Genomic DNA, 13,942 nt, shown 5'->3' on the forward strand with positions numbered 1-13,942 from the left:
ATAAGAGATGCAAATTTGTCTAATAGACACATAACAGCTTGAATTCTTTCCTTACAAGGCTGGCCTTTAGAAATTCTCTATAAGCAAAACAAAAAGAAAATTTATGCTTACCTGATAAATTTGTTTCTTTTTAGACACGATGAGTCCACAGATTTCACCCTTACTTGTGGGATATCGCCTCCTGGTCAGCAGGAGGAGGCAAAGAGCACCACAGCAGAGCTGTTAAATAGCTCCTCCCTTCCCTCCCAATCCAGTCATTCTACCGAAGTTAGGAAGAGAAAGGAAAAGCCAAGGTGCAGAGGTGTCTGAAGTTTACAAAAATTAATAACCTGTCTCAAAGAACAGGGTGGGCCATGGACTCATCATGTCTAAAAAGAAACAAATTTATCAGGAAAGCATAAATGTTCTTTTCTTTTTAAAGACACGTTGAGTCCACGGATTTCATCCTTACTTGTGAGATACAATACCAAAGCTAGAGTACACGGATGATAAGGGAGGGACAAGACAGGGAACCTAAATGGAAGGCACCACTGCTTGAAGAACCTTTCTCTCAAAAGCAGCCTCAGCCGAGGTAAAAGTATCAAATTTGTAAAATTTAGAAAAAGTGTGAAGAGAAGACCAAGTTGCAGCCTTGGAAATCTGTTCCACAAAAGCTTCATTTTTGAATGCCGGTGAGGAAGCAACCGCCTTAGTGGAATGAGCTGTAATTCTTTCAGGAGGCTGCTGTCGAGCAGTCACATATGCAAATTGAATGATACTCCTCAACCAGAAAGAAAGAGAGGTAGCCATAGCTTTATGACCCCTACGTTTTCCAGTAAAAACTACAAACATAGAAGAAGACTGACGAAAGACTTTAGTCGCTTGTAAGTAAAATTCAAAGCATGGACTATGTCCAAATTATGTAGAAGTCTCTCCTTGAGAAGAAGGATTAGGACAAAAGGAAGGAACAATAATCTCCTGATTAATGTTCCTGTCTGAAACCACCTTAGGAAGAAACCCCAGTTTAAAAGAACTTTATCTGAATGGAAAATAAGGTAAGGCAAATTGAATTGCAATGCCAAAATCTCAGACACTCTTCGAGCTGAAGAAATAGCAACAAGAAAAAAAACCTTCCAAGATAACTTAACATCTAAGGAATGCATAGTTTCAAACGGAAACCCTTGAAGAACTTTAAGAACTAAATTCAGACTCCATGGAGGACTAACTGGTTTGAACACAGGCCTGATCCTAACCAGGGCCTGACAAAAAGATTGAACATCTGAGTCATCAGCCAGACGTTTGTGTAACAAGGCAGAAATCTGACCCTTTAGGGAACTTGCCAATAAACCCTTCTTAGAGAAAAGACAAAATTCTGGGAATCCTAACTCTACTCCATCCAAATGAAGTGTGGGACAGCTGCCAGATCAAAAAATGTGCTCGTGAAGACCGTGGAAATCTGCCAATTCCACTTAGTATAAGCACACATGAAAATGTCCACAGCACAAATTGTATAAAAAATGTCTTTAGTGACAAAAATGAGCAACGTTTCATGACTGCTGTCACTTAATCATGCATGATTAAGTGACAGCAGTCACAAAACGTAACTCTACTCCATGAGTAGCCTTTGGATTCACACCAATAGAGATATATACGCCATATCTTATAGTAAATATTTCTAGTTACAGGCTTACGCGCCTGAATCAAAGTCTCTATGACAGAATCAGAAAAACCCTGCTTGGATAGAACTAAGCGTTCAATCTCCAAGCAGTCAGTTTCAAAGAAAATAGATTTGGATGAAGGAAGGGACCTTGAATGAGAAGATCCTTCCTTAATGGTAGTCTACAAGGTGGCAGGGATGATATGTCCACCAGATCGGCATACCAAATCCTGTGAGGCCACGCCGGAGCAATTAGGATCACTGATGCCTTCTCCTGCTTGATTCGAGCAATGACTCGAGGAAGAAGCAAACGGAGGAAATAATATGCTAGGCTGAAGGACCAAGGAACTACTAGAGCATCTATCAGTTCCGCCTGAGGATCCCTGGACCTTGACCTGTATCTTGGGAGCTTGGCATTCTGACGAGATGCCATGAGATCTAACTCCGGCCGACCCCATTTGAGAATCAGGTTGGAGAATACTTCCAGATGGAGTTCCCACTCTACCAGATGAAAGGTCTGTCTGCTCAGAAAATCCGCCTCCCAGTTGTCCACCCCTGGGATGTGGATCACTGACAGATGACAAGAATGGACTTCCGCCCACCAGATTATCTTGACTACCTCTGTCATCACTAAAGAACTCCTCGTTCCTCCCTGATGATTGATGTAAGCCACTGTCATTATATTGTCCGTCTGAAATCTGATGAACCGGGCCGAAGCCAACTGAGGCCAGGCTAGAAGAGCATTGAAAATTGCTCTCAGTTCCAAGATGTTTATAGGTAGAATAGACTCTGCCAGAGTCCACACTCCCTGAGCCTGTAGAGGACCCCAGACAGCTCCTCACCCCAGAAGACTGGCATCTGTTGTCACAATCACCCAGGATGGTCTGCGAAAGCATGTTCCCTGGGATAGATGCTCCAGAGACCACCACCATTGAAGTGAGTCCCTTGTCTCCTTCTCCAGGGCTATTTGAGGAGACAAGTCTGCATAATCTCCATTCCACAGCCTGAGCGTATTTAACTGCAGAGGTCTGAGGTGAAACCGAGCAAACGGAATGATGTCCATTGCCGCCACCATCAGTCCGATAACTTCCATACACTGGGCCACTGACGGCCGAGGATTGGACTGAAGAGCTCGACAGGTGTCTAGAATCTTTGACTTCCTGACCTCTGTCAGAAAAATCTTCATGGAGATAGAATCTATTACAGTTCCCAAGAAAGTCACCCTTGCTTTCGGAATGAAGGAACTCTTTTTTAGATTTACCTTCCACCCGTGAGTTCTCAGGAAGGATAGAACAATGTCTGTATGGAACCTTGCATGTTGATAAGATGATGCCTGGATTAGAATATCATCCAGAGAAGGCACCACCGCAATGCCCCGCAGTCTTAAAACCGCCAGCAGAGACCCAAGAACCTTTGTGAAAATTCTGGGTGCCATAGCCAGCCTGAAAGGAAGAGCCACAAACTGATAGTGACTGTCCAGAAAGGCAAACCGTAGGAACTTTTGATGATCTCTGTGGATAGGAACATGCAGATATGCATCCTTTAAATCCACTGTCATCATAAATTGACCCTCCTGGATCAATGGAAGATTGGTACGAATAGTTTCCATCTTGAAAGATGGAACTCTGAGAAACTTGTTCAGACTCTTGAGGTCTAAGATAGGTCTGTAAGTTCCCTCCTTCTTGGGAACTACAAACAGATTTGAATAAAAACCCTGTCTGTGTTCCTGTATAGGAATGGGAACAATCCCTCCCAGGGAGGAGAGATCTCTTACAAAATGTAAGAACGCCTCTCTTTTTATCTGGTTTGCAGATAACCTTGAAAGAAGAAATCTTCCTCAAGGAGGAAAATCTTTGAACTCCATCTTGTATCCCTGGGACACTATTTCTTTGGCCCAGGGATCCTGAATGTCTCGCACCCAAGCCTGAATGAAGAAAGAAAGTCTGCCCCCACCAGATTTGGTCCCAGATTGGGGGCATGCTCTTGATGCTGTTTTGGAATCCGCAGCAGTCTTTTTGGACTGTTTACCCTTGTTCCAAGGCTGGTTGGGTCTCCAAGTAGACTTAGATTGTGAATAGTTTCCATCCTGTTTGGAGGAGGAAGAGAAGGAATTGCCCTTGAAATTGCGAAAGGAACGAAAATTACTTTGTAGTCCTCTATGCTTATTTCTCTTATCCTGAGGAAGAAGATGATCCTTACCTCCCGTGATGTCAGAAATAATTTCTTTCAGACCAGGTCCAAACAAGGTCTTTCCCTTGTAAGGAATAGCTAGAAGCTTGGATTTAGATGAAATGTCCGCAGACCAAGGTTTCAACCATAAGTCTCTGTGGGCTAGGATAGAAAACCCTGAACTCTTAGCTGCTAATTTAGTAATTTATAGAGAAGCATCTGTAATAAAAGCATTGGCTAATTTCAAAGCTTTAATCCTATCTTGGATCTCCTCCAAAGAAGTCTCAGACCTAAGAGACTCAGACAGAGCATCAAACCACCAATAAGCCGCTGCACTAGTGACAGTAGCAATGCATGCAGCCGGCTGCAACAGCAGACCTTGGTGAACAAAAATCTTTTTAAGTAGACCCTCCAACTTCTTGTCCATGGGATCTTTAAAAGCATGACTATCCTCAATAGGAATAGTAGTTCACTTGGCCAAGGTAGAGATAGCCCCGTCCACCTTAGGAACTGTTTGCCAAGTCTCTTTGATAGCATCAGCTATAGGAAACATCTTCCTGAAAATAGGAGACGGAAAGAAAGGAATACCCGGTCTCTGAAGCTCGCTTAAGAACCGGAAAAACATCTGAGAAATTTGAAACTTAAAAGTATATGTCCAATTTACTCGCTTTCACAGGAGTGACTACTACTGTGGAATCACAGTCGTCTAAAGTAACCAACACCTCCCTAAGTAACAGACGGAGGTGTTCTAGCTTAAATTGAAAAGAAACAACCTCTGAATCAGTCAATGGTTCAGAATCTGAAATCTCACCATGTGATAAAACCTCTATACCCTCCATCTCAGATCCCTGGGAGGCTACCTCAGAGACTGCCACCATGGCGTCAGAAACATCACTGATATCATGCTTATCTTTCCTCTTGCGCTTGCCTTGAAGCACAGACAAAGCATCAGAAATTGTGGAGGACATAACCACTGCTATGTCCTTTAAAGTAACTACAGCAGGAACTATAGCAGAAGTGCAGGGCACTGCTGGTGGGGGCGTAGATTTTTGGGACACTTGGAGTGAAAGTTGCGGCCCCTCATCAGAAGACTCTTGGACAACATCTGCCTGAGAGGAAACTGGCTCAGTAAAAATGTTATCCCTAGAACTTACAGTCCTTCCAATACATGTAGGACAGAAAGGGATTGGTGGTTCCACATCTGCATCAAGACATAAAGCACCTGTAACTGCTTGCACCTCATCTTGATCCATCTTTTCACAAAAATATTACTATTATGTAAAAAAATACTGAAAGAAAGCAATAAAATAAAAATATCAAAAACTGTTACAGTCTCTTTAAATTCAAACGGTTTTTCTTTCTCAGATAAAAACTACACATTTTACTATAGCAAATAAACACTCATAAAAAAATAATAATAAGTAAACCTCTGCACCACAGCAACATGCTGAGGTGCTCCTACCTTCACCAATGCCACCGGATCCCAGCAGAAAACGATCCGTTACTATATCCTGCCAAAAGGACTGGATGAAAGCTTCATCTGTGCTAAAAGCGCATGAAAAGGAGATTACATGCTGCTCTAGCCCAGAAAAACCAGTACAGCCCAACCTAAGCCTGCAACTGCTTGGAAATAATGCTACAAGCAGAGGCACCAAACAAACAGGAAGTCCCGCCCTTCATGGGCGTGCTACAACACTAAGTTTCCCTCTAGAGAGAAAAAAATAGTGAAACCACCTGAGCCCTCCATTAACAATAAAATGAGCAAACTCCTTCCAGCCCCAGTGCCTGCACCAAATCACTGCCCAAACAAGACTTTATATTCAGAAAAGTCTAACACGGTCCCCACATAAAGGCTCTATTAACCCCTTATGTGCCAAAGTGCTAAGATAATCACCCTGAGACTCCTTAAATCCCATAAAAAGGTAGAACTTATCTCAAACACTGCCTGGCAGGAAGGCAGTTTCCCAAGCTTGAGAGGGCCTCTCCCACACATTGGCTTGAAAGAAAAAGTCATGCTGAGTCAGAAAAAAAATCAAGCTGAAGGATATGGGGCAGATGAAAATGGGATGTGCAGTGAGAATTATGTCCCACAAGTTCCCATAGCTTTAAAGCCACCAAAAAGCTCTACTGTAGAGACTGATATAGACTACAGCTACACCACAGAACAAAGTAGCACTCTCTGGCACCACTTTAAAATAACAAACTCTTGATAGAAGAATCTAACCTAACACCTCACTTTACCTCTTCCTAGCACTAACGCAGGCAAAGAGAATGACTGGATTGGGAGGGAAGGGAGGAGCTATTTAACAGCTCTGCTGTGGTGCTCTTTGCCTCCTCCTGCTGACCAGGAGGCGATATCCCACAAGTAAGGATGAAATCCGTGAATTCATCATGTTTTTAAAAAGAAAAGAATCTAGACGCACAGGGGCTTGCTGAGCTCCACGACTGTACTGCTTAGGATCATTAGGAAGACTTATTAGAAGATGATTTCCTGGAGGAACAATTGCTCTCCCCGTATAAAATATACAATGAGGAGCATTGTCAAACATAACCTTGGGTATATGTTGATGGTTGTTCTTACCATGCCACTATTGATAATGAACACAGATTAGTCACCGGCATTGGTATAACTTGGGAAAATGGATTCCCAAATATTTATGTAGGTTTCAACATTGGACCAAGATCCAGTCAAGTTGTAGAACTCACTGCTGTTCTAAAAAAACATTGCAATGGCTATTGAACAAGATATTCATGACTTTGTGATCATTACTGACTCAAATTAGATGCGTGACAGTTTTGTTGAATACCTGTCAACTTGGAAAAGAAATTGCATGCAGAAAACTAACAACAAACCAGTCAAACATGGCAAGTTGTTCTGCAAGATTCATAAACTGATGGTATCCAACGGGTTAACCATACACTGGAAAAAGACCAAGGGTCATTCCAGAATTCTAGGTCCTGATAAGGAAGGCAATTATCTTACGGATTCATTAGCCAAACAAGGAACCATAACTGGAAAACTCCTTAATATCGACCACTTAATGGGTGTAATTCAGGTAGAAGCCATTACCAGAAACAAGGCTAAACAACAAAGTGAGCCTAAACTGGTACAATGTAGTCAGGATTCTCCTAGTGAGGACCTGATCACTAGTAAAAAGGAAGACCCCATTGTAGGCATCTTCTATAAACACATAGACCTCTAGTTATCAACGTGTCTACCTCAAATACGCTGGAATTCCGCAGCATATTTGTGGCGAGGCTGATTCGCCTAAGTTATCAAGCCCTAGATACCGGCAAAAGTAGAATTTAGTGACGTAAGCTTCGATCCGCCGGACTCAGTCCGACACCGATCGATTCTTACATCACTCCAGATGTTCCGCACACAAGTGCGGCACTATCTGACTACTTTTGCTAGTTATCAAAAAACTAGCAGGAATCAATTGGAGTCTGACCATAGCGAAAGTTCATGTTCGCTGCTGCCAGACATACCATTGATTCCTATGGGAGCTGTCTACACCTAACACCCTAACATGTACCCCGAGTCTAAACACCCCTAATCTGCCCCCCTACAACACTGCAACTAAATAAAGTTATTACCCCCTAAACCGCCGCTCCCGGTCCCCGCTGCAACTATAATATATGTATTAACCCCTAAATCGCCGCTCCCGGACCCCGCCGCAACTATAATATATGTATTAACCCCTAAACCACCGCTCCCAGACTCCGCCGCAACTATAATATATGTATTAACCCCTAAACCGCCGCTCCCGGACCCCGCCACCACCTACATTATACCTATTAACCCCTATCCTGCCCCCCTATACCGCCGCCCTCTATAATAAATTTATTAACCCCTATCCTGCGGATCCCGGACCTCGCCGCAACGAAATAAATAGTTTAACCCCTAAACCACAACCTATATTAAACTTATTAACCCCTAATCTGCCCCCCCTACACCGTCGCCACCTATAATAAATTTATTAACCCCTATCCTGCCCCCCCTACACCACCACCACTGTAATACAATTATTAACCCCTAAACCTAAGTCTAACACTAACCCTAACACCCCCCTAACTTAAATATTAATTAAATAAATCTAAATAATATTTCTCTTATTAACTAAATTAATCCTATTTAAAACTAAATGCTTACCTTTAAAATAAACCCTAATAGAGCTACAATGGCCTAGATTTAGAGTTTGGCGTTAGCCGTGAAAACCAGCGTTAGAGGCTCCTAAGGCTGGTTTTAGGCTACCTCCGGTATTTGGAGTCACTCAAAAAAGGGTCTAACGCTCACTTTTCAGCCGCGACTTTTCCATACCGCAGATCCCCTTACGTAAATTGCGTATCCTATCTTTTCAATGGGATTTTTCTAACTCCGGTATTTAGAGTCGTGTCTGAAGTGAGCGTTAGAAATCTAACGACAAAACTCCAGCCGCAGGAAAAAAGTCAGTAGTTAAGAGCTTTCTGGGCTAACGCCGGTTTATAAAGCTCTTAACTACTGTACTCTAAAGTACACTAACACCCATAAACTACCTATGTACCCCTAAACCGAGGTCCCCCCACATCGCCGCAACTCGATTAATTTTCTTTAACCCCTAATCTGCCGACCGCCAACTACGTTATCCTTATGTACCCCTAATCTGCTGCCCCTAACACCGCCGACCCCTATATTATATTTATTAACCCCTAACCTGCCCCCCACAACGTCGCAGCCAGCTACCTACACTTATTAACCCCTAATCTGCCGACCGCAAAGCGCCGCCACCTACGTTATCCTTATGTACCCCTAATCTGCTGCCCCTAACACCGCCGACCCCTATATTATATTTATTAACCCCTAATCTGCCCCCCTCAACGTCGCCTCCACCTGCCTACACTTATTAACCCCTAATCTGCCGAGCGGACCGCACCGCTACTATAATAAAGTTATTAACCCCTAATCCGCCTCACTAACCCTATAATAAATAGTATTAACCCCTAATCTGCCCTCCCTAACATCGCCGACACCTAACTTCAATTATTAACCCCTAATCTGCCGACCGGAGCTCACCGCTATTCTAATAAATGTATTAACCCCTAAAGCTAAGTCTAACCCTAACACTAACACCCCCCTAAATTAAATATAATTTTAATCTAACGAAATTAATTAACTCTTATTAAATAAATTATTCCTATTTAAAGCTAAATACTTACCTGTAAAATAAATCCTAATATAGCTACAATATAAATTATAATTACATTGTAGCTATTTTAGGATTAATATTTATTTTACAGGCAACTTTGTAATTATTTTAACCAGGTACAATAGCTATTAAATAGTTAAGAACTATTTAATAGCTACCTAGTTAAAATAAATACAAAATTACCTGTAAAATAAATCCTAACCTAAGTTACAATTAAACCTAACACTATACTATCATTAAATTAATTAAATAAAATACCTATAATTACCTACAATTAAACCTAACACTACACTATCAATACATTAATTAAATACAATATCTACAAATAACTACAATGAAATAAACTAACTAAAGTACAAAAAATAAAAAAGAACTAAGTTACAAAAAATAAAAAAATATTTACAAACATAAGAAAAATATTACAACAATTTTAAACTAATTACACCTACTCTAAGCCCCCTAATAAAATAACAAAGACCCCCAAAATAAAAAATGCCCTACCCTATTCTAAATTACTAAAGTTCAAAGCTCTTTTACCTTACCAGCCCTGAACAGGGCCCTTTGCGGGGCATGCCCCAAGAAGTTCAGCTCTTTTGCCTGTAAAAAAAAAACATACAATACCCCCCCCAACATTACAACCCACCACCCACATACCCCTAATCTAACCCAAACCCCCCTTAAATAAACCTAACACTAAGCCCCTGAAGATCATCCTACCTTGTCTTCACCTCACCAGGTATCACCGATCCGTCCTGGCTCCAAAATCTTCATCCAACCCAAGCGGGGGCTGGCGATCCATCATCCGGTGGCTGAAGAGGTCCCGAAGAGGCTCCAAAGTCTTCATCCTATCCAATCAGCCAATCAGATTGAGCTCGCATTCTATTGGCTGATCGGAACAGCCAATAGAATGCGAGCTCAATCTGATTGGCTGATTGGATCAGCCAATCGGATTGAACTTGATTCTGATTGGCTGATTCCATCAGCCAATCAGAATATTCCTACCTTAATTCCGATTGGCTGATAGAATCCTATCAGCCAATCGGAATTCGAGGGACGCCATCTTGGATGACGTCCCTTAAAGGAACCGTCATTCTTCAGTTGGACGTCGCCAGAAGAAGATGGGTCCGCGGTGGAGGTCTTCAGGATGGAGCCGGTCGTCATCGGATGAAGATAGAAGATGCCGATTGGATCAAGATGGTTGCCGGTCCGGATCGCCTCTTCTTCCCGGATAGGATGAAGACTTTGGAGCCTCTTCTGGACCTCTTCAGCCACCGGATGATGGATCGCCAGCCCCCGCTTGGGTTGGATGAAGATTTTGGAGCCAGGACGGATCGGTGATACCTGGTGAGGTGAAGACAAGGTAGGATGATCTTCAGGGGCTTAGTTTTAGGTTTATTTAAGGGGGGTTTAGGTTAGATTAGGGGTATGTGGGTGGTGGGTTGTAATGTTGGGGGGGGTATTGTATGTTTTTTTTTACAGGCAAAAGAGCTGAACTTCTTGGGGCATGCCCCGCAAAGGGCCCTGTTCAGGGCTGGTAAGGTAAAAGAGCTTTGAACTTTAGTAATTTAGAATAGGGTAGGGCATTTTTTATTTTGGGGGTCTTTGTTATTTTATTAGGGGGCTTAGAGTAGGTGTAATTAGTTTAAAATTGTTGTAATATTTTTCTTATGTTTGTAAATATTTTTTTATTTTTTGTAACTTAGTTCTTTTTTCTTTTTGTACTTTAGTTAGTTTATTTCATTGTAGTTATTTGTAGGAATTGTATTTTAATTTATTTATTGATAGTGTAGTGTTAGGTTTAATTGTAGGTAATTGTAGGTATTTTATTTAATTAATTTAATGATAGTGTAGTGTTAGGTTTAATTGTAGGTAATTGTAGGTTTAAGTTAGGTTTAATTGGAACTTAGGTTAGGATTTATTTTACAGGTAATTTTGTAATTATTTTAACTAGGTAACTATTAAATAGTTCTTAACTATTTAATAGCTATTGTACATGGTTAAAATAATTACAAAGTTGCCTGTAAACTAAATATTAATCCTAAAATAGCTATAATATAATTATAATTTATATTGTAGCTATATTAGGATTTATTTTACAGGTAAGTATTTAGCTTTAAATAGGAATAATTTATTTAATAAGAGATAATTAATTTCGTTAGATGTAAATTATATTTAACTTAGGGGGGTGTTAGTGTTAGGGTTAGACTTAGCTTTAGGGGTTAATACATTTATTAGAATAGCGGTGAGCTCCAGTCAGCAGATTAGGGGTTAATAATTGAAGTTAGGTGTCGGCGATGTTAGGGAGGGCAGATTAGGGGTTAATACTATTTATTATAGGGTTAGTGAGGCGGATTAGGGGTTAATAACTTTATTATAGTAGCGCTCAGGTCCGCTAGGCAGATTAGGGGTTAATAAGTGTAGGCAGGTGGAGGCGACGTTGTGGGGGGCAGATTAGGGGTTAATAAATATAATATAGGGGTCGGCGATGTTAGGGCAGCAGATTAGGGGTACATAGGGATAATGTAAGTAGCGGCGGTTTACGGAGCGGCAGATTAGGGGTTAATAATAATATGCAGGGGTCAGCGATAGCGGGGGCGGCAGATTAGGGGTAAATAAGTGTAAGGTTAGGGGTGTTTAGACTCGGGGTACATGTTAGAGTGTTAGGTGCAGACGTAGGAAGTGTTTCCCCATAGGAAACAATGGTGCTGCGTTAGGAGCTGAACGCAGCTTTTTTGCAGGTGTTAGGTTTTTTTTCAGCTCAAACAGCCCCATTGTTTCCTATGGGGGAATCGTGCACGAGCACGTTTTTGAGGCTGGCCGCTTGCGTAAGCAACTCTGGTATCGAGAGTTGAATCTGCATTAAATATACTCTACGCTCCTTTTTTGGAGCCTAACGCAGCCTTTATGTGGACTCTCAATACCAGAGTTATTTTTATGGTGCGGCCAGAAAAAAGCCGGCGTTAGCTTTTCGGGTCGTTATCGACAAAACTCCAAATCTAGCCGAATATAAATAATAATTACATTGTAGCTATCTTAGGATTTATTTTTATTTTACAGGCATCTTTCAATTTATTTTAACTAGGTACAATAGCTATTAAATAGTTATTAACTATTTAATAGCTACCTAGCTAAAATAAAGAGAAATTTACCTGTAAAATAAAAACTAACCTAAGTTACAATTACACGAAACACTACACTATCATTAAAAAAATTAATCCTATTTAAAACTAAATACTTACCTGTAAAATAAACCCTAAGATAGCTACAATATAATTAATAATTACATTGTAGCTATTTTTTAAGGGTTTATATTTATTTTACAGGTAACTTTGTATTTATTTTAGCTAGTTAGCTTAGTTATTAAATAGTTATTAACTATTTAATAACTACCTAGCTAAAAGAAATACAAAATTACCTGTAAAATAAATCCTAACCTAAGTTACAATTAAACCTAACACTACACTATCATTAAATTAATTAAATAAATTACCTACAAATAACTACAATTAAATACAATTAAATAAACTAACTAAAGTACAAAAAATAAAAAAAGCTAAGTTACAAAAAATAAATAAAATAATTTACAAACATTTAAAAAATATTACAACAATTTTAAGCTACTTACACCTAATCTAAGCCCCCTAATAAAATAACAAAGCCCCCCAAAATAAAAAAATGCCCTACCCTATTCTAAATTAAAAAAGTTCAAAGCTCTTTTACCTTACCAGCCCTTAAAAGGGCCTTTTGCAGGGCATGCCCCAAAAAATTCTGCTCTTTTGCCTGTAAAAGAAAAATACAACCCCCCCAACATTAAAACCCACCACCCACATACCCCTAATCTAACCCAAACCCCCCTTAAATAAACCTAACACTACCCCCCTGAAGATCATCCTACCTTGAGTCGTCTTCAGCCAGCCGACCCACCAATGGAACCGAAGAGGAGATCCGGAGCGGCAGAAGTCATCATCCAAGGCGCGCTGAAGAAGTCTTCCATCCGATGAAGTCATCATCCAGGTGGCGCTGAAGAAGTCTTCCATCCGGCGATGTCATCTTCCAAGCGGCGTCTTCAATCTTCTTTTTTCCGGATCCATCTTCATCCCGCCGATGCGGAACATCCTTCTTCCCCGACGGACTAACGACGAATGAAGGCTCCTTTAAGGGACGTCATCCAAGATGGCGTCCCTTCAATTCCGATTGGCTGATAGATTGAGCTTGCATTCTATTGGCTGTTCCGATCAGCCAATAGAATGCGAGCTCAATCTGATTGGCTGATTCAATCAGCCAATCAGATTTTTCCTACCTTAATTAAGATTGGATGATAGAATCCTATCAGCCAATCGGAATTGAAGGGACGCCATCTTGGATGACGTCCCTTAAAGGAGCCTTCATTCGTCGTTAGTCCGTCGGGGAAGAAGGATGTTCCGCGTCGGCGGGATGAAGATGGATCCGAAAGAAAGAAAATTGAAGACCCCGCTTGGAAGATGACATCGCCCGGATGGAAGACTTCTTCAGCGCCGCCTGGATGATGACTTCATCGGATGGAAGACTTCTTCAGCGCGCCTTGGATGATGACTTCTGCCGCTCCGGATCTCCTCTTCGGTTCCATTGGTGGGTCGGCTGGCTGAAGACGACTCAAGGTAGGATGATCTTCAGGGGGTAGTGTTAGGTTTATTTAAGGGGGGTTTGGGTTAGATTAGGGGTATGTGGGTGGTGGGTTTTAATGTTGGGGGGTTGTATTTTTCTTTTACAGGCAAAAGAGCAGAATTCTTTGGGGTATGCCCCGCAAAAGGCCCTTTTAAGGGCTGGTAAGGTAAAAAAGCTTTGAACTTTTTTTAATTTAGAATAGGGTAGGGCATTTTTTTTATTTTGGGGGGCTTTGTTATTTTATTAGGGGGCTTAGATTAGGTGTAAGTAGCTTAAAATTGTTGTAATATTTTTTAAATGTTTGAAA

This window comes from Bombina bombina, chromosome 6 (genome assembly GCF_027579735.1).
Source record: "Bombina bombina isolate aBomBom1 chromosome 6, aBomBom1.pri, whole genome shotgun sequence".
In the NCBI taxonomy this organism is placed as follows: Eukaryota; Metazoa; Chordata; class Amphibia; order Anura; family Bombinatoridae; genus Bombina; species Bombina bombina.